The sequence below is a fragment of the Eupeodes corollae genome, chromosome 1 (genome assembly GCF_945859685.1).
Source record: "Eupeodes corollae chromosome 1, idEupCoro1.1, whole genome shotgun sequence".
NCBI classification, from domain to species: domain Eukaryota; kingdom Metazoa; phylum Arthropoda; class Insecta; order Diptera; family Syrphidae; genus Eupeodes; species Eupeodes corollae.
Window position 1 is genome coordinate 88,601,192 of NC_079147.1, and position 22,759 is coordinate 88,623,950.

General features: G+C 33.8%; 2 protein-coding genes across 7 annotated transcripts in view; one reads left to right on the forward strand and one right to left on the reverse strand.

Annotated features, from left to right (window-relative positions):
* LOC129954227 (equilibrative nucleoside transporter 1) overlaps positions 1-13,708 on the reverse strand; it is a 74,997-nt gene extending 61,289 nt beyond the window's left edge. Inside the window, exon 1 of the mRNA XM_056067994.1 lies at positions 13,491-13,708. The gene's annotated coding sequence lies outside the window, so the exon portion shown is untranslated. The remainder of the gene's footprint in view (positions 1-13,490) is intronic.
* Positions 13,709-18,313: 4,605 nt separating this feature from the next.
* LOC129954228 (C-terminal-binding protein) overlaps positions 18,314-22,759 on the forward strand; it is a 39,442-nt gene continuing 34,996 nt past the window's right edge. For 2 of the 6 annotated variants that reach the window (XR_008782666.1, XM_056067996.1), the window contains exon 1: positions 18,314-18,673. The gene's annotated coding sequence lies outside the window, so the exon portion shown is untranslated. Of the gene's footprint in view, positions 18,674-18,704; positions 18,848-18,909; positions 19,099-22,759 lie in introns of those variants that run through there. The other 4 variants (XM_056068000.1, XM_056068001.1, XM_056067999.1 and 1 more) reach the window with 3 other exon arrangements.

Below are 22,759 nucleotides of genomic sequence, written 5' to 3' on the forward strand. Positions count from 1 at the left end.
ATGCCGATGTCGATGCCGGGTGTTTCTGTTTATATAAGAACACAAATTAAGTGGCTCGTGTATTTCAAGTATAAAATGTTTACAAACATACTATGTGCTAGATTATGGTTATTTGAAGACTCATTAAAAGAAGAGATAGGGAGCGAAAGTGACTGACTTATTAAAGCTGTTTAGAATGCTGATAATAAAGTGATGAAAAATAAGGGGAGGATGATGTTGATATGCATAAACTCGGAATATAATATTTTAATTGAATATAACAACATAACAATACATATGATATTTACATAAGTATCTTATTGTCTCTGAAATAAAAAATAATAAGAGTATTTGGGATATATTTTTGATGCTGGGGATAAGTTTTACCACACATTGTTTTTCTCTGCACAAGAACATTTATTAGTCGACTTAATAAACCCAAACAAATTTATACAGTAAAAATAACACATTTTTATCATAATTTGGAATTTTGTTTTAATATAACTCTACTAAAAATAAATTAATATTAAGCCTTCATAAGAGGATTACTTGCAGTACGCTTGGATCTCATTACTTTTTACCACAGACTTGAGCAGTCTTAAGTTGGAAAGGGCCGAAAAGGGGGTCAAGTATTTGATGGAATATTCCTCGATTTGAGGTTTTGTCTTAAATGATTACTTAATCTAACGATGTCGGAAAAGGAAGTGCTTTTGTGGAACCTCTTTAAATCTACGCATCTACAGTAGTTCGAAAAGTGAATTGTATATTTTTCTTTTTAAGATTCTGTATATTTATGTACATATGTACAATGTTTAACTTGTAAAGTCTATTTGGGAAATTGAAGTTTGCTTTATATTTAGAAAGCATATTATTAAACTTCAAACTGAGCTACATTACAACTGCCACACTTTTAAATGTATAAAATTAGAGACGCTAGATAAATGGTTTCAAATATACGGTTCGAAATTTGTATAATGTATAATAAATGGTACATAAAGAAATTTACTTAAAAAAAATGGTACACAAATAAGAAGGTTGATGATCAAAACTTCAAATAATAGAACTTGAGTTCAACTTAATTAAATAAAAAGTATGTATTTTAAATAATCCAAAAATCGCCGTCAACTTTATGCCAAAAGCTTACAACAAATAAATCTTTTTTATTGTTGGAAATGGTAGCATGGCTTTCTTTCCAATCTAAATGTATAAACTACTTGATAAGAACATGCATATACATACATATATAAATTCAGTACCTAATAAAAATGTTCAAGATAAAATTGACAAGTTTGACAATGAAAAAATTATCATAGTAAATTTATAGTTATATTTAACTACCTATTATTTAACTCGATAAGGAAAATAGGAGATTTCTGCTTTTTGATAACGATTTCACATACAAACTTCTCATTTTTGTTGTGAAATGTTGAAGTAATAATTTTGTACATCAAAAACGTAATTTTGTCTACGAAATCTGTCAAATTTGACAGTGAGATGTTTAAGTTTGGGAGAGAAATCATCCCATAGTGTACAAATTCCAATCTCTTTAAGTACATCTCTTGATAATAATCCTCCACTATCCGACATTGGCTTATTTGCATCTGGCTCCAACTTGAATAGTGCCAGTTTGACCACTCACATGTCTTTTTCTCACTACCATCTCGACGCGCTACCCTCACCGATGTGATTGAACCACATGTATCAAGAACGATGCCTCTTCTGTACAACGGAATTATTAAGCTCCAACAACTTAATTCTGAAAAAAATTTTACTCACATCTGATTTCCCTTGATCTCTTTGAAATAACTAACTTTACTATTCCAAACTACGTTTTCGCTGCTAATTGTAACAACTCTTATTCCGCTGGTGGTGTTGCGGTGTTCTATCGAAATGATATGGTTTGCAAACTAAAGAATATTAATTTGAAGAGCGCGGATTTAATATGTGTTGATTTGGAAATTCAAGGTCCATCTTTCACTTTTTTGGTGTTTAAAGGTTGCTTTTAAGTAGTGTTTCAATTTTTTTGTCTGAGTTTTCTGAATTTTTAAACAAGCACTAGGTCAAAAAATATGGCACTTTTAGGTGATTTTAATATAGATCTTATCTAGATTTTCTGATGCTGAAAATTATATTTCAATCATGTCTTCGTTTGGACTTAATTTTCTTGTTAATGAATCAACGCGAGTAAATCCAACTTCTAGTTCATGTTTAGACCATATCTTTATACGCTTGCATAAAAAACAAAATAGGGTTTAAATCATCGGTGCATGATTTGAAATTAACTGATCATTTTCTGACTAATCTTCAACTTGATTATTAAATACAAAAGCAAAATAGTGTGTTTTTTTTCTAAATTAAAAAATATTAATTATCCTGCATTGTGTTCGGCCTTAACTTTTGAATTTTGGGATGAAGTGTATGCTTCAAGTGATAAATCTATAGCATTTGATCTATTTTTGAATAAGTTACAGACACATATTTCAAATTGCACCGTAACTACTGCTAGAAAATCTAATACATTTAAACCTCTTAAGCTTTGGAGATCCTTGCCATAAATATAATAAAAAATAATAAGCATCCTAACAATTCGACACTTTTTATCACAAATTGTGATGCGATTTGAAAAATGAAATACCTAAGTGCAGAGATTATTATTATGCTCATAAACTTGCTGAAAACGTTGGAAATATTAAAAAGGAATGGAGACTAGTGAATCGTAATCCATCAGATGTCGAATTCAAAATTTATAAAGACACAGAACTAATCGCAGATCCTGTTGATGTAGCTAATAATAATCCCATTACATAAAAAAGGAGATTCTTTGGATTTAAATAACTATTAACCTATTTACCTCCTTTCCGTAATTTCCAATGTCTTTGAAAAGGGAATAAAGAACAGAACCATGTCCTTTCTTTCTAGAACTGAACAGAAGATGCCCTGTTAAAATTCTGTGGTGAAATCAATTAATGACTCCAATAAGCATTTGATACGGTTGACCACGACTTATGACTGACAAAACTTTATTATACTGGTTTCAGAGTCTTTGTTTATGGTTGGTTTTGTTCGTACCTATCAAATCGTAACAAAATGACCAAGATAAAATATACTCTAGGTTCAATATTTTACCTCAGAATGGGTATTCCCCAAGGTTCTGTTTTAGGTCCTATCCTGTTTCTAATATTTGTTAACTCCTTATTCTTACAGCCTTTTATGGGAAAATTATCTGCGACGATACTGCTCTTTATAATTACTTTGAAACTTTTGTAAGTATCAACCATGATCATGATATTCTTCGACACTGGTTTGGGTCACATAAATTAGTTATAAGCAAAAATACTCCATTTACCAAGATCGGAATCTTTCGTACGTTTCACTCTCCCAAACCCGTTTGTTTACATTGTTGTATTTGTAATTTTGACAATTAGTCCATGAATAGATGTGAAAACAAACAAAAAAAAACGATGCCGTGGGCTAGCGGCACTTTGCAAAGCAAAAACAAAATGGGGTGGTTAATAAGTTTGTTTTCATATTTTTCTTTTTACTTTTTTCGATGAAAAACTCAGTTTTAAGTTTTAGTTTTGCAGTCATTTTGTTGATAGCGAACCAATGTAATTTTTTTCTTGAAAAAAGCATGTTCAACACCAGTTAAATATAATTTATTCACTCATTTACAGCAATCACTACGAAATTGTTCAAATTTCATAACTAACTTCGGATTATCGTATCAAAAATGCTTTCGAAGAACCATCAAGTTAAGGGTGCGAGCGCAATTTATTGAATTCAAATTTTGTTTGCAAGTATTTAAAATCTGTATCAATTTAATTAATTCAAGTATGTTTATAGTTTTTTTTTGATGATTTAAGCTTGCAACTATTTTTCAATTCCATTTCATTTGTTGTGAAAAATAACGAACCGAATAATACGATGGCGGATTGATTGTCCGCAAACTCAAAAGATTGTAATAATAAAAAAAAAACGAAAACGAATTAAAATTGAATAAAATAGGTAGCCGACGCGCACGAGTAGTACCTATTTCTGATTTATCTAAATCAAAGTCAACTGTCAGACGCGAATAGGTTTGTTCGTCAATTTCCTCACAGACAGCAAAAGCAGTGCTGTCGCCCGATAGCTCAGTTTTGGGGTGGGTTTAATTAATTGGGAACAAGGTTAATTTTATTAATCGAAATTATCAAATTAATTTGATAGTGGGTTGGGAATAGGGTGTTCTTGAAATATGTATAAAATCAAATTTAGAAGGAACAAGATGGGCGCCAGTAATTTTTTTTTGTAAAAAAAAGGAAATTACAAACCTTTTGGAGCGGAACCGACCAGAACAATTTGTGAACAAATTAAAAAAATTGTTTTAAATGGATGGAATATTTTTAATTGTTTTCGATTTTTTTCTTCTTAATCAAAATTTTAAAATTTTTCACTTTCAACAACACTTGAGTTTCTTAACTTCTCAAAGTTTTTCCTTTTTTTTTATCTTTCTTTCAATTTCTTGAACCTCCGGTTCAGATTCCATCTCGCAAAAAAGTGATCTTCCAGGCTTTCACCTTGCCTTGATGACCTCTCCTTTTTCTTCCATTCCCACATGCTTTCGGCCAATCAGAAAGTGTGGGTCTCTATCGCGTTTTAATTCAGCTTCACCTAGCTTATTTGCAAGAGTGAGCGAACGCAGTTGAGACACCACCACTTTTCCTACTCGCACGTTTCACCCCAGCTTTATGCACTACCACTGTCATTGAATTCGCCGACCTCTAGTACTTCTTCCAGTGAGCGGGAATTCAATGGTTGCATTCAGCCACCCTATTAACACCCCCATAATTTTGGAGAAACTTTAATAAGTCGCACGAAACTCAAGTGTTTAACGCGTTCTTTTTTTTGTACTAAATTACAATTATGTAAAAATGTTTGTTTTAACTATCGGAGGGTGGAAGTTGGCAGTGGTTTTTGATCTCGCGATTTTACTCTATTTGTCGTTGGACTTTCGCGCAGACTAGGGGATTAGGGACTCGTGTTAACGTTCCATCTTTTACATAACGAAATTGATTTATGTTGGGCATGCAGCCATTCTCATATGAGTAACATCAGCAATCGAGGACCAAGTGTCACTCGTGCCCCTTTTTGTTTGTTGGTTTTGGTGTGACCAGACCACCTGTCTGTCACCTTGGTTGGTATTCGTGCAGACCGTCTGTCGTTCCAGCAATCACTTTGTGGACCGCCCGTCGCACAAATGTACCATTTTGTCCACACCTAATTTTGGTTGCTTTTCCATTATATATTAAGAGCAGGACACTGACTGATGGAAGACAGGATTCAACTGAACTCTTAGAATATATTGGAGCCACAACGAAAAACGGAAGGTTAAAAGGGAACGGGATATAGAGTACTATCGAACTGCTTAAATGATGAAAATACTAATTTAATTGAGGAATCTAAACAAGCTAAAGTTGGCAATGGAACTTCACAAGTAGCATTGTCTGTACAAAGAAATTTTGAGGCATCCGCCTATTGTTTCCACCTGAACTTTTAACGTCGCCAAAAAAATGTTCTACACCTGAAAAAATTGTCTGTTTTGTCGTTTTACAAAGTATTGTGTTATACTTTTGTCCATTTCCATCTATACTTAACCAGTTCCAGCTCATATTGCGTTCGCAAATAATTTAAGTAAATAAAAACCAGCACTAATAAATCATTAAATATGTATTTGGTCAATCTTATTTTATATACATTAACAACATTTATTTGGATTGAAATTAAAGAGCTACACAAATCTTCCAATTTAAGACCACGTCAGCACTTCAGATTCTGTTGGTTAGGATTGTTTAGTTTTTGAACGAGGCCATAAAACATTCTAAATAAAGCATTTAGATGTGCCAGCAGACTATAATGAAGCATTTTGATGGGCCGGAACACTAAATGTGAGAATGTGTTTGGTTTTTGCATCATTTCACGCACACTTTCTCACATTTAGTGTGTACTTAGCTTGTAGGCAAACCGAAATGTCAGTCTGAGATTCCGATCTTGGTAATGGAGTATTTTTGGTTATAAGTAGCAAGACTAAACTCATGCTCTTTAATTTAAAGGGAATTTTCCCCGAAAGTTTCTCCCTGACTTATCATGCACCTAACTGGTTCTCACTGTTGTGATAGTTGCATTGATATTGAACTTGTTGATCACTTTAAATACTTGGGAGTTTTACTAGATAAGAAGCTTAATTGGGTTAAACATACGAACAATTTAAAACTTTATCTTAATAAAGTTGTAAGACAGATCCACCGCCTAAGTCTATATTGCCCTCAAAAAATCTTAAAACTTGAGTAGTATGGCTTAGTACAATCGAAAATTCAATTTGGAATTTTTTGTTGGGGTGGAACTCATTCCTGTAAAATTCAACCGTTGCTCATTAGTCAAAAACAGTCGATTCGTATTATATCTAATGTGCCTCGTATGACACCTAGTTTCGATCTGTTCTCTAACTTCGGTATTTTTCCTTTAAAACATTTGTTTAAAATTATTTTTTAAAAGTAAAGGTTATAATAATGTGAAAGCTCTAGAGACAGCAAGTTTGAGCACTAATTTACGTCGTTTTACGCACTTTAGTAATTTGTATACGGTTACTGCTGTTAACTATTTCATCTTAAATCTTGATATAAGTTATATAAAGAGATACTAACTTAATTTATATAACGAAATATTGTTTAATCTTTTCTTTTATTTTTGATCAAATTTTTTAACTTAGCCTTAAGATTTTGAAATGAAATAAAGTTGATATTAAAAAAAAAAGTTAACTGTGAGGCATTTGTAAAATTTATTTAATAATCCAAGTTATTAAATTCGTGTTTTCTGTTTGATTTTTTGATTTGATCATAAAATTTATTTATAGTTTAATCTATACCTTTCCTCAACTCTTCCGTATTTATGAGAAAAATAAAGTTATTTGAGAATTCATATTCTTAAAGCTACCCTTTGAAATAAGAATGTTTTGGACTGAAATGCAGCATCAGGCAATGGCGATTAATTTGGATTCATAAAGATCTTATTCTTAGGGACAATTAAGAAGAAACATTATACAGAATAAAAAATATTAAATTAATATATCGGTTTTAAAACTAGGAAATTGATTTTTAATTTAGTTTAATTTAATGCAGTGTTAAAGTAAATAAGGGGAGCAACAGGCCGAAGAGAACTAGGCCCTACTGATTTACAACTCTCAACCATTCCTGTGGTACCCGTGGCATGATGGTTAGTGCGTTGGACTGTCATGCCAGAGGTCTTGGGTTCGATCCCTGCCTATGCCATCTAAAGTCTTTTCACGGGTACTGCCTCTTGCGAGGAATTGACAAATTCTCCAAGAGTAACTATTGTCATGAAAAAGTGCTTTCTCAAAATTAGCCGTTCGGAGTCGGCATATAAACTGTAGGTCCCCTCCATTCCTGACAACATTACTCGCACACAGGAATGGTTGAGAGTTGTAAGTCACTAGGCCTTGGTTCTCAACGGACTGTCGCGCCACCCAATTTATTTATTTTTTTTTAACCATTCCTGTGTAGGGGACCTTCAATTTGTATGCCGAATCGGAACGGAAAATTTGAGAGAGCACTTTTAAATGACAATAATTACTCTGGAAGGATTTGTCAATTCTTTGCAAGAGACAGTACCCTCGAAAAAACCAAAACTTTAGATGGCACAAGCAGGGATTTAACCCAAGACCTCTAGGACTGCCACCGTACAGAAAAAAAGATATCACCAGAGTGCCAAGTTTTTTTTGTTTTAAACGTTTCTCTGTGTGTTTTTTTTAATACTGTGTCTAAAGTTTCAAGTTGTAAGTGTTTTTTATATGTTTTAAAAGTGTGAACACCGGTGAGTCACATGACCCCTTGTGTTAAGTGATTGTTTCTAGTGCCACGTGACCCACCGGTGGGTCACATATTTTTTTCGTTTGTTTTTCTTACATCTAATTTTCTTTATCACTTTTTTTAGATTTTGTTCTTAAGCCATGGATAGAGATATCACCATAACACCTAATGTATTTTACGGAAACCCAGGTTGAAACCATTCTGACCACGAAGATGAAGATTTCGAGGCTTCTGACTCAAAATATATACCATCCTATGCTGATTCTAGCGATTCTGATGAAAATATTTTGATGGAGGACGTAGAATCAGAAAATGAAGATGAGCAAGTTCTTCCCTTTACCTCTGGATCAGTATCCTCAAACGAATGGACACCTGTTACAAAACTATCTTTGAAAGAATTTATTTTTGAACCAACTGATATCGAATTTATTCAAAACATAAATGTATCCCAAATGAAGCCTATTGATTTTTTTAAGTCTTATGGTAACAGATGATGTATATTCGTATGTATATTGTAACCGAGACTAACTTGAACGCCATAATGTATATGGAAAATAATAATATTACTCGGCATTCTAGAGCTAAGGATTCGAAGGACACTAAAGTTTCGGAAATAAAAAAGTTCTTGGCATGGTTATGGTAAATATCATTATATTGGAGCAGAGACAACTTTTATAAAAATACATTTATCCCGGGAGTAAGGTCGCGAAACAGATTTTAATTGCTTCTTAAATTCATTCATCTTGCAAACAATTAAGCAAGCGAAAGCAACCGTTTGGGAAAAATAAGTGGCTTACTGGAAATGTTGGAGCAAAATTTTGTAAGGGCTAAGGACCGAGGAGAAGTACTGGCTGTAGACGAGGGAATGATTCTTTGGCGTGGAAGACTATATTTTCGCCAATATAATCCGGGAAAAGCACACACAAATACGGAGCCAAAGTGTATAAACTCTGTGACCCCAGTTTATATACATACACGAGCTGTATTGAGCCGGGAAAAATTATTCTTACAGTCATCAGAGAGGAAAACCAACGCCTTCAACTTCCCATAGCACACAAATCGTCGTAGATCTGGCAGAAAACTATTTGGACAAGAGTAGAAAAATTGCTACGGACAATTTTTATACCTCGGTACACCTTGCAAAATTGTTACTCAGCCATAAAACGCATCTTATTGGAACTCTTCGAAAAAATAGAGCTGTAAATCCAAAAGATATTGTTGTAGCTAGACAAAAGTTTAAGAGTGTGCTGCTGTGATTGTTTCCAAATGTGGAGCATAAAACACGGCCTGGAAGAAAGTTCAAACGGAAAAAGAACTCGAGATGGCCATGACATAAAAAAGCCTGAAATAATTCTTGAGTAAAACCAAGCTAAAGAAGGCATCGATGTGTCTAATGGTTAGTTAATACACATCATTGCGAAAAACAATTCGCTGGTACCACAAGATTGCGTTCGAGTTTTTACTTTCGACAGCTGTTGTAAATGCTTTGGTTATTTACAAAAAGTACAAAAACATACAAATTGTCCCTTTTAGACAAGCCATTTGTTAAAGTCTGTGTGGCGTTGGGGTTCAAGTAGCTCAACATGTGAGTATAACTAAACACCATCTGAAGGAATTCAAAACGGTTGATAGAACCAACCGAAAAACAAGGATACGATGCTGGACCTGTTACAACGAGCTCAGTAAAACAGAAGGAAGAGCTGTCGCATAAAAAAAGTCTCCACATATTGCAGTTCGTGTGAAGAAAACCTAACTTTCTGCATGAAATGTTTCAATAAAAACATTAGTTTTCTCTTATTATTATTTTTTTTAAGTTAATTTATTATTTTAATTTTATTTTGTATAAAAAATTAAGCTTAAAGCTATGAAAAAACTTTACTGGAAATAGGCTAATAAAATCCTGAATTTAAAAAAAAAACTAAAATTTGCCAATTTGTAGTACCCTTGGCATGATGGTTATTGCGTTGGACTTTCATCCTCTCCCGAAAAAAGGAAAGGACAACTCCAACCCGTCAAATCTTCGGTCGATAAGTCTTTTTCCGAGCATCAGCAAAGTTTTGAAAAAGATCATTAATAGGGCTCTGACTAAGTGGGCTGCGGACAACAAAATAATTCCGGGTAAACAGCTCGGGTTCAAGATGAGTCATGACACAATTCATGCTGCGTCTAAACTCGTTTCTGATATCCAATGGAATAAATCAAAACAACAATGCACAGGTGCTGTTCTGGTTGATTTGGAAAAGGCCTTTGACACCGTATGGTTAGAGGGTCTTTACCTAAAACTGAGCAGGCTTGGCATAAGCAAGCCATTGTTGTATATACGAGTACTTTATGATATGCTTAACGGTAGAAAGTTTGTTGTCAAAAGTGGCAATGTAAGTTCTACCACAACATTCTCAATTAAAAATGGTCTTCAACAGGGAGCGGTGAATTCGCCGATTCTATCCAGCATTTACACCAGCGATCTGATAGGTAAACTTACAAAAGCAATTGCGTACGGCGACGATCTAATTGCGTACAGAACGACCCGAAAGGTTGAGGTTATTAGAATTCTCTTGCAGCGTGATTTCGACAAGATTCATCGATATTGCGACGACTGGAAACTGAAAATAAATGTCCAGAAGTCAGAGACTATTCTGTTCCGGACTCCGTTGGCTAGGGCCACGAGGGATACGTGCAAGAATTGGCGCAAAATGGTCATCGTTGATCTTCACGGGCAGCCACCGAACTGATAGGGTTTAGCAGGAGATCCAGTTTTGGTGGCTTCAATCGGCACTTGATATTGGGTAATCGGGATGGGGTTTTAAGCCTTGGCCGGCTTACATACTTGTTTTATAGTTTTAGGGTTTAGTTTTAAGTAGAATAGGCATGGTGGCACAAAAAGAAATAGAAAAAAAAATGCAAAACAAAAAAATACAAAACAGAAAAAAAATAAAAAAAAAACATGGAATAAAAAAAATTAAAAAAAGACAACAAAATATGATTAACAAAAATGTTAGATATTTAGATTTGCTGCTGTGGTTGTTCTAGTTTTAAGTAGTTTATAAGTACAATAGGTAGTTTAAGTTAGCTTTAAGTTTTATATTAAGGACCTTATTTTAAGTAGTTTTTAAGTAAAAATTAAAAAGGATCTTGATATTAGTTTTTTTTTCAAAATTTTCTAATAAATACAAAATAAATAAAATTCAAATTAAAGTAAAATAGATCCTAGGGCCGAAAGGCATTAGTATTAAGTATTATTGTTTAACATAGAGTGTCCGTATGGGAAGTTTTATTAATTTTTGTCTAGCTTTAAGATTGAATTAATAAAAATGAATTGAAAAAAAAAATGCGTTGGACTGTCATGCAAGGGTCTTGGGTTCAATCCCTTCCTGTGCCACTTCGCGGGTACTGCATCTTGCGAGGAATTGACAAATCCTTCAAGAGTAATTCTGGTAATGAAAAAGTGCTTTCTTAAATTAGCCGTTCGGATTGGGCCTAAAATTGTAGGTCCCTTCCATTCCTGACAACAATACTCGAGAGTTGTAAGTCACTAAGCTCTGGTTCTCAACGGACTGTTGCGCCACCCAATTTTATTTAAAATTTGCCAAAGAGGAAAAAGATTAATCTTAATCGCCAGCCACATAAAAAACATTCATGAAAAAATGTACTACCTGTGATGGTGGGTCACATGGCAGTCAACGTGCTAGGCATGATAGTCCCTGCATTTTTTTTTTAATTCATTTTTCACCTTGTGCCATGAAGTCCCGATTGTATGGTGGTAGATTAGTGGAATTGCCAATCTATCCTATATCAAACTAAAATATCTATCTAAAAACAGGAAAATCTCTTGTGGAATGAAGCCCCTCGCTTAGCCCCGAAAATTAAATTGTTGGTCGAAGACATAGCTGTTGATTCGAGCCCCCGTAGAAATAGTAATGAACATAAGAAGATTCGGTTGTTCGGTGTAAGTCGGTACCGCATAGTTAACACTGCCCTTCATCATCTGGGAAGGGGAAGCGTTGAACCACACAGACCAACCATAAACTATCATCGGACTTATGACTATGAGGGCAATGTAACAAATTACCTTTAACTTTGGGGTCAAGCCAAATGATGTTAAATGTTTTTCCTCCGACTAAAGACTCTTTCAACACATAAATACTGATCTTACCAGATGCTGAGGTACTTCACAACATTTTTGCTCGTTTATTCGCTGCCGTGAAGATCAACGATGACCATCTTGCACCGAATCTTGCACGTATCAATCGTACTTGATGAAGTCTTACTTCAGTTTAAAAAAAAAACAATTCCAAAACGTGTTTGCTACTTCAAAAAAAAAAAACATTCTTATTCTCACAAATTATAAATTTAAACCTTCAATAAAAACAACATAATAATCTTCAAGTAATAAAAACCAATCATAGAGATAAGAGATATCATTTTTGTTTCTTAATGAAACCACAAATTAAAATAGTACCTATCCGTTTTTAAACAAATAATAAATTGTATTGTTTCCAAAACTTTTATGGCCTACTGTAGTACTGTATATCCATTTGTGTGTGTGTGTATCATAAAAAATGCTATTTTTAAGCTACCATTAACATCATCATCATTATGATGTTCATAGTAACCATTAAACTAATAAGCCAATTTAGAAGCGACCGGCAAAATATTCGATGTAAACATCACGAACTCATAAGAAAAAAAAAGTAAACTGTTTATGAATTATACTGAATAAATTAATCGTATATCTACTACGTTCCAACGTCCAATTACGCCTTCTACGTCATATTAATATTCACCATTTCATTTAAGACATGAGAAGAGAACTCCATCAATCAAGATCACACACAGAAAATGGGCTGAACCAGCAGCCTAGGCAAAGGCAGAGGCACACGTAGAGTACAGAGTACAGAGACCCACATGGCAATGGCAAGCAAATGGAAAGTCTTATTTAATTGAATTAACACAAATAATGACAACTAAATTACGAATCATAAATGAAAAGGTTTAGTGAGGGCGCAGTTTATTTTTGTTTTCTTTATACGGGGCCAAGTCTGCGGGTCATTTTTGTTAGCAGTTCCTAACCAAAAACAAAGAGAATACAAAAAAAAAAAGAAATCAAAATTCCATTTAAAGGCCAAGCCAATATCCCAATGGGTGTCGCCAACGCCTACGCTTTCAGTCAGTCAACGAGCACATTTTTCCACTTAATAGGAAAATTTATGGCCGCAATGGTATCGGAATGTTTTCCCACTCTTCCACGACTTGAGGTTAGAATTTTTATCAATGAAAAATCAATTACACACTGCGTATTTAAAAATAGGTTTGGTTTTAATAAAATTGTTATTAAATTCTCAAAAGAAGCATCATCGTTGTTGTCTTTTGTCTATCCCCCAAGGAATTCCCACGTCTCACCAACAATGTTATTAGAAGACAACATAATTAACATTTATATAAAAAGAAAATATCGGAACTTCACCCGGTTATGCGTGTGGCTGGCTTGTGGCAAGTTAGGTATGGGTGGGCAAGGTAATAGAAGAAACAAGAGTAGCGGTCGGGGGTCAGTGGTGGTGGCGGTTGCGGTGCTTCATGGGGATTATTTTATTTTTAAGGAATTTCTCTCTGGATCTGCACTTGAGTTGAAGGAACGAAATTTTGACTTACCTTTGATTATTGATAAATATTTTCTTAATTAGGTACAAATTATTAATAGTTTAGTTTTTAGTTTAGAATGATATCACTTCATTTAGTCAAAGTAAAGGTATTTTTATTTTATTTATAAAAAGTATAAACATGTGGCGATGGCGAGGGTATATAGTGGCGAAAGCCGAGACCGAGAGCCAACCAAGAAAAACCAAACCAAAAGCAAGAGAAAAGCTAAAGGTTCTCTTTTTGGTTGATTTTCTAGTTGAAGTTTGAAGTTGAAGGAAAAATGTTGTTTTATGTTTTTATTGTTGTTGTTCTTGTTGTTGGTTTTGGTTGAGCTCAATTTGACAGAGGCATATTGTGTTAGTAGTGGTTAGGATGATGTATACATACGAGGTGAGTGTTTAAGTAGTGGTGGATGAATTTTTAAATGTCAAATTCATTCAATTTAATGGTCTGATCACATGAGAAATTAAAACATACATTCGTACAATTAATATGTGCGATGTTTTAGTTTTTAAAAGAGAAACATATAACGTATTCAATTCGGAAGAATCAAGATGAAATTCTTTGAATATTGTAAAGGCATAAACATATTGAACTTTAAAAGTGTAACAGTGAAAGAATCGTTTATCTTTAACCGAAACATTAGGATTTCCTTTTTTTAATCTCTATAAAACAAAAGTGAAAAGTTAAAACGCTTTTAGCTTTAATTTGTTTAAAACACGAAATTCTGTAAGCAAAGTTGAAACAATAAAATTATAAATGTCTCTCAGATCTAATATTTTTGGTGAACACACCTTCATTTTTTGACAGATAACAAATAATTTTTAAGTACTAAAGACAATATTCGTACGATTTTTAAGAAAAAGATGTCGCTTCCATATGTGTGTAGGAGTTAAGCGCAAATAGAATATTAATTTTTGTATTTTCTTGATTTTTTAAAGTCAAATTTTTTAAAACACAATTGAAAATCAGCCAAACCGAATAATTGAATAATCCTGCAATTCACCTATCTGTAAAATTCAATTACTTATACTTTCTCTTTCTTTACTAAATTTTTTAGAAGTCGAGAAAACAGACACATTTTTCAAGAAATGGCTGCATGTTTCGATTGCTGGCTTGTGGAGTCTCCGTCCAGGGTGTATTAAACTTAACTTCACAATTTCAACAGTTTATATTAATAAATTTCGATAGTCAATCCATTTATATTAACGAAGTTATACCATTATTCATCCATTTCAATAGGAACAAAAGAAAACTTGCTGGGCCCTCTTGTGACGTTTCTCCTTTAGCATGTCACTATTGCAATGAAGTCAATAGAAAACTAGGGAACACCATCTTTGCAACTAAGATCTACTTAAAGAGGTATAAAACATAAAGAAACTGTGTGTGTGATTACCAATTGAAGAATTTTATAATTTTAAGGCAATAGGAATTTCACATCTTTCAATTCAAATCCTTTTAGATTTTAGTTATATATAGAAATTAGGTACAAAAATGATTTTAACTTTGCATTTCTTTCTTTCATTAATAAATTAATTTCCCCCGTTGTAAAAAGATTGTCTTGCATGGGACAGCATTACGTGAAATTAAAAAGTTGTTGGCAACTTAACTAAAAAAAAAGTTTTCGTTCGCACATGTGAAAAAAATAAACGATAGCTTTTTTTCAAGTTTTTCGTAATAAATTTATTAACTTGTAGCATTTTACTAAAAAAAGGCTTATAATAGGCATATGATTTAGGTGATACGGAAGTGAAACAATAAACAAAACAAAAAAAAAAAATCTCTTCATAACAAAAGCAAAATATTTAATATTTTATTAAAGGTCAAAATGGTATCGAACCACAACAAAGAATTAACTACTACTACAACTATAAGTTCGTGATCTCTTATTAACAGTTATTTTTTTAGTAAGTAAGGCTGCCTAAAGCTTGCTTAAAATGTCCTTTACAGAAAATTCTCAACTCTTTAAGGAAAATCTTAAACTCTATTCTTTACGAGAGGCTTACGAGATAAATAGAGACAAACAACCGCTTAAGTATCTTCCAATCCGGGTGTCGATCCGGTTTCTCAACGGTAGACCAAATTTTTGCGCATAGCAAGCATAGCAAGACAACATTTGGAGAAAAAGAAAAAGCTTTAACGCTGCTTAAATGACTTCAAAACTGCTTTTGATACGGTCAATCGACAAGCATTGATTTACAAAGTATCTTCTCTTGGGCTTTCGAAAAAATGTTTACTATTTTATTCTAACTTTCTAAATTCAACGAAAGCCTCAGCATGGGATGGCAACAACTTATCCGAAAGTTTTGAGACAGCGGCGGGAGTTCCCCAAGGATGTATTTTAAGTCCCATTTTGTTTGGTTTGTGAAATCCTACCAGGAGGTGTAATATTTAGCGAATCTTTGATTAAAGATTTACTGTATGCAGACGATCTGGTACTTTTGGCGGATAACCCATTTTCTTAACAACTGCAAATCAACAGACTTAAAGAATATTGCGAAACCTGGGGCTTACGGATCAATACTAGAAAAACCAAGATTAGGATAATTGAATCCAGGCAGCATGCGCGGCGTGCTGAAGAATCATGGAATATCAACAACGAGCGTATTGAAATTGTGAGTGAGTTTAAATATCTAGGTGTATTGCTGACCTATAACCTAAACTGGAGCAATCATGCGAAAGAGAAAACCAAGGAGGCCAAACTGTCCCTAAACCTGATGTGGCTCAATTTGTTAAGCAACCAAATTATCGACCTCTCATCAAAGTACAGAGTCTTCAATGCAATAATAAATACTTGCTTATGTTACGGTGTCCAAGCTTTTGGATACGCTCAAATAGAGGAATTTGAGACTTTTCAAAGATACTTTTTTAAAAGACTTTTTAAACTGCCTAACACCACACCTACGTACGCCATACATGTCGAATCGGGAATAGCACCGATACATATTCAGAATTTTAAACGGCACTCCGACTATTAAGCTGAGGTTATGAAAAGAGAAAATTGGCTTCATAAGACGATCTTCTCCCTTCAGAGAATAGAACGCGCTTGCTGCAGGAGTTGATATAGTACTCTCCTTAAGGGAAAATAATGTAGAGGAATGGCTAAAATTGATGAAAAACTTTATTTAGAACACCTGCAAAGTGCATCCTCATCGGCAAGCAGAAACATATACAAGCGCTTAAACCATCAATTTGCATCAACTTCAAACTGGTTTTTGTAAAGAAATTACTTCGAAAGCTATCGGCACAATTTTTAAAGCTAGAGTCGAGATTTTAATCTCAACTTTGTCCCCCATAGATCGGACCTCTCCCAAATTTGCACTCTCTGCAATAGAAGAGACGTGGAGGATATAAATAATTTCATCGCAGTTTGTCTAATATTACAAGAAATACGGCGGCTACATTTCCAAGTGAGTTTTTTTTTCTACGGACCAACTTATTGACATTCTTAACGGGCTGAGTGGTTGGACGAATCTGTTCAAATTTTGCAAACATGCTACAGCTTATAGAATATAGCTTTTGAGCGGTCATTTATCCAGTTATGGCAATTGAGAATTTAATATTTTTGTGTTTCAATTCACGGCAAAATTGAACTTGTTTTCATTTACTAAAATTGTTTTTAAAAACGGAAAAGTTTATTTTAAAGATTTTGTGTTTCAAATCAATGAGAATGTAAAATCGAAAAAAAAATCATGTCAAAATTGTGTACATATCTTTAAAGATTATAAAATCATTCAAATTTGTATTATTTATCATCTTTTTTTATATACATGCAAGTTAATAAATTATTCATCTGTTATATTTGAAAATTGTTAAGAAAAATCATTAAAAAATACACTTTTTATTTCTTATACTAAAAACAAAACAAAAAAACAACTTTCATAATGTTAAACTATTTTTAACTAAAATGTCTATCAGGCAGACGGCAACAACGCCATGTCCTTATATTCTTAGCTTAAAATTAATGTAATTATTTTAATTTTATAAAAATATTTACTTTACAAGCTAAGTAAACAAACATTTCTTTCAAAACTAATAATTCAAAAACAATGTGTCACAATTATTAAATTTTATTTCAATCGATAATTTATAGTTTCTTGATATCTGTGTTGTTTTAAAAGATGAGCTTGTGCTTTTTTTATTATTTCTTCATTTTATGTCTTAAATCACTTACTGTCTTACTTATTTACTATAGTTTTATTTAAGTTTTATATATCGATAAAATTTAATAACCCATCTTACAAAATATTTAAAAGCTTTCGACATCCAAGAATTACATATAAATATATGTATGTAAAATATAAATATATGTATGTATTCAATTTTTTTTAGGTTTGAATCAAAAACGAACAAATAAAAGAAAACGAAATGTGATACAAAATACCGAACATCGTTTTCGTAAAAGATCATTTTTTTTTAAAAAACGAATGATCGCTTTCGTTTCGTTTTTTACAGAATCTGGCTAAAGATTAATTAATCTAGACAAGAAGTTATCTTTTGCTAACTGGTTGAACGCAATAATATTTAAAAACAGCGAGAATTCCCAAAAGTTGCTTGCATTTGCTTTTTCTAGTGCATATAAGACCTAAGGATTTATGACTAAACCAAAATATTCACTCCACCGTGTAAAGGAGCATCGCCAAAATCATTCACAACGTATTAATTTCTTTATTTTCCAACATATCCTCGAATTAGTACAAAAATGGCTGCATCTAACTCGATGCAAACCATTCAACACCACAAATCGCGCCAACGAACGCAGCCGCAGCACAAACATTTCAAATCCAAATCACTCGCTGAACACAATTCGTTGTAGTTTTCTGTCTTTGGTCGTGCTGTCGTCGTTGTCGTTGTATCGCGGAATGCATAATCGCGTCATTTCTGTACTAAAAAAATTCTCTACTTTTCCGCCATTTTGAAAGCTGTGAGTGGGGATTCATGTTTTAAAGGGACGCGTTACTTCTGAAAATTTATCAAAAAATCCAATTTTCCACCACAAAAATCCTCAAAAAAACCCACAAAATCAACAAATAAAACAATTCCACATCGAGTGCTTGTCGAAAAGTGTTTGTGTGCTTAAAAAACGTCCAGATATTCCATTAAAGAAAAAAGAAACTCAGATCGAGAAAAAGAATTCAGAAAAATAAAATATATCCTCCGAAAGAAAAAATAAGAAAATCAATTCGGATCGGACGGTGAGTGTAATATTTTTTTTTTCTGTTCTCCGTCAATTTTGAATACACTGGCTCTGGCATCCATTCACTGGAGAGCGAGAGAGCGAGACAAACAGCAGATATAGCAGAGGGAGAGGGAGAGAGCTCGCTACCTGTTCTTCTGTTCGCGACTCTATAAGTGCGAAAGAGATAACGGTACGAAATTGCTTTTTCTGTCGAATAATTTACTCGAGTTGAGTGGTGGTGAGTGGTGTGGCGCTGGTGTTCGTGTACGCTTTGGCAGACATTTCGCAAAAATATAACGAAAAGGAAAAACTCGCCGAAACCGAAACGAAAACGACGAAAAATTTTTTAATTTTACTTCATGTTCATGGAAATTTGATTTTTTACGATTGCCCGCGGAAAAGTGCCCCGGGCAAAAAGGATTCCCAATTCATAAAATTCTGGTGCATATATTTTTCTGTGTTTCTTTTTGCTATTTACTCTTCTTGATTTAATATTCAAGTGAAAATTAAATGTGTGATCTTTTTTTATTGTGTACTTATGGCTTATGGGGGTGGACAACGTCGTCGGCGGCGGCACTAAGTATTTCACGATCCACGAAGTGCTAAGAAAAAAAAAAAACGTTACTGATGGTGGTCTCGTCGAAAGTCGAAATCCGAAGAAGAACGGGCGCTTCGCTTCCACCAAAATCGACCATGGTGGTTACTTTTTATTTTATTTTACTTCCTCTTAAATCTTGCCTCTCTCGCATCGCTCCTGCCTCGCACTGCATGAGGTGTGGGGTCAAAAAAGCAGGAAAAAAAAACAACCTTACGAAAAAATGTATGGAATGGAATACCCTTTTCCTTTTTTCTTCGTTTCGCTTCATCAATAAAATCCAATTAATGTAGAGAGAAAATTACATTAATGGACACCGCAGCAGCATTATCGATGGGAAAAGGCGCGGAACGCAGACCTTTGTTCCCAAATGTGAAGAAAAGTGCAATTCCGCCATCTGACTTCAATTGTCTCTTGTCTCCTGTCTCCAAAATTAAAGAAAAACGCATCATTTTATATTTGGATATACGAAAATATTATTTATCGTTTGTAAATAGCGCAGAAGATTAGTGGCCTCCGGCGGCCAGTTCAAGTGGCTTTGTGTTTTTTTTAATTTTTTAAGATTTCGATTACGACTACGATTCCCATGCTTTGGGAGAAACAGATAAGTTAGCCGAGTCCGAGTGCTAGTGTCGATGGCTATTGCTATTGCGATGGCGATGGCACAATGGCGAGCAGCAAGCAAACACGGCTTTGTTTTTTTTGTTCGTTTTGTATCCAATCCGCCAGCGGCCACTCGGCCAGCCACCAGCCGCCACCTCAAACAACCACGAGAACAACACGATGATGAATTTTCTTTTTATTTTTTGTCTTTTGCTGCATTTTTTCAATTTTTACTTTATACAATTGGACGGACGACTTCTCTCCTTCTGTGTGTGTCTCTATGTCTATTCCGAGCTAAGTGCTGGGCGCTCTTCTTTATTCTACTTCTCATTTCATTTTCAATGTTAGGTTATTCTGTTTTTGTTCCAGGAAATTTAAGGTTTAAAGGTCTTCATCATCATAATTTCCCTTACTCGTCTTCGTCCCTTTGAAAAATTATTGTTCTCTTTGTACAGTTAAATTATCGATTTAGGGCGACATTAAAGTGCTCTGGAAATGTTATTGTGGGGAGGTAGTACGCGAGGGGATGAGGCGGACGCAAAGGGTAGTAGAGTAGGCAAAAGCAGCAAAGCAGGTATTCTCCATTCCAATTGTATGTGATAAGATTTATACAATAATCCCACGTACATACTCGCTGCTGCTTGTCGCTTGGTGTTTCATTTTTTTGCTGTTTTAAGTTTTCCATTCGTTATCACCTAAAACGCTTAAATGACAAGCGAGAAAATGTGAGTACACAATAATAATAATAATAACGATTATTATTGTAAAGTGCTTTTGATTTCTCTCTGTTCTGTTTCTGTGTCCGATCACACTAACCCAACTATCTACATAAATGAAAAATGTGGAAAAATGTGATTTTTTAGGGCTTTAGTATGGCGGGGCGCCAATTCAATAAAAAAAATGCACTGTTAAAAACGACAGGTGCGGTGATGGTGACGGTGACTGCGACGACGACGACGGCTGGGAAGTTGGTTTGGTTTCAGTATCGGTGTCTGTCGGTGTGGTGCTTGCTTTGACTCTTAGTCGTGAGTTCATAATAATGTATACAAGTGTACATAGTAGAGTAGGTACATTTTTGTACACACGCTTGCATTTATTATTATGTCAGAATTATTGGAATTGAAAGGGAATCATATTACATGTTTTTTTTGTTTTTATTAAATATACTTACCTACAAACAAACAACGATAGAAGAAAATGTGACTTTGTTTCTTTATCAGTTAAATGATATTTTTATTTTTGTTATAATAATGTAAATAGGTATGAATTTTATGTGTTTGAAAAAGTTGATTGAAATGAATCATTATTATTATTTGTATTATGCATTTCATAAGCTATCTTTAAGTTTGCAATTTAAATTACTTAACTTTTCGATAAACTATGTAGGTATATGAATTATTGCATTTTTACTTAGCTAGATAGTGAGGTACTAGGTGATAGAAATAGATTTATAAATAAGGGCAAACTATGAAGTAGGTATTACTTGTTTCATGTTCGTAGGTATTTTTGGTTAGTAAATAAAGTTTTCTTATCTATTTATCTATCAACCTTCTAAAAGGAACACTTACTTTATTTAAAAATAACCATCTAGCCAGGTATTAACTTCATGACGCTCATTACAGCCAGGGTTTACAAAAATAAAGACTGACTTTTTAGAAGCGCTCATAGTGGGATGAACTATAAGAAGTCCGAAGTTTCTACATTAATTTGAATGCATTTGTTACATTAGATCGAAAATTTATAGAAAAGCATAAACTATAACGGATGAGGTTGATTGTATATTAAAGAAAAGGTTATCTTAATATTTGTCCTTCTTTGATAAAAACATCTATAACATTTATGTGTTATAATCAAGAGGTATTAAAATGCATATTTGATGTTTATGTCACAATTGAATTGTTATTAACTTATTGAAAAAAAAAACTTTTATATCCCCAAAGAAGAAATAAATCTTAAAATGTCAATTCACATAACTGTGATGATTAGTTGACATTGGTACAACGTTTCCTTTCGAAAATGCGTGCTTTTGGAATTGTTGAATCTCTTCTATGATGGGATAGAAATTATATTTGGTTGGGCTCAAATCTGATCCACAAAATAAACGCTGGTGTGCCCCAGGGTTCCATTTTTTCTCCGACGCTATTTCTTATTTTTATAAATGATTTTTTATCTGAAACTTCTAACCCAATATATTGTTTCGCTGATGACAGTACCCTCAGCTTTTCATATTCGATTGTAGATTCTCATCCTTGTTCTTCGGATGTGGACTACCAACGGCAGCGTATGATAAACTCATTAAACTCTGATCTTGATAGCATTGTTCCATGGGGAAGAAAAAATAGTGTAGAATTTAATGCTGTCTCTAAAGCGTAAACCTCTCCTAATGCCACTATCCATGGGTGGTAGGAAGGAGACTGAACAGCTTTCAATTCTAGGCATGTGTATAACAAACCACTTGTTGTGGAGTGATCACATATTCCACATTGCCAGAAATGCTGTTAATTGTTTAAGTTTTCTCCGACGATGCAAGAATTTGTGTACCCTTCTGATGAGGCTATATTTAAAAATTCGTCGAAAACGTGATTATAATTCTAATATTTGCAGTAATTCAAAACTAATGTGCATCGGTATCTACTTTCTAATCCTGTCCCTTTTTCCTAATTGCTCGCACTGTGTTTAATCATTACAAGGGTATTGAAAACCCCTTTAATGCGTGTGTTCAATATACAAACAAAAATTGAATTTCTCGTGCAAAAGGTCTTGTTTTTCTGATTGAGTACGAATTGCATTGTCCTGTTGGAACCAAATATAGTCTAGCGCTACCTAATCCATTTCTAGCCACAAAAAGTCTGTTATTACTCCTTTTTTGAAGAACTACCTCTGATACCACCGCAAACAGTCACT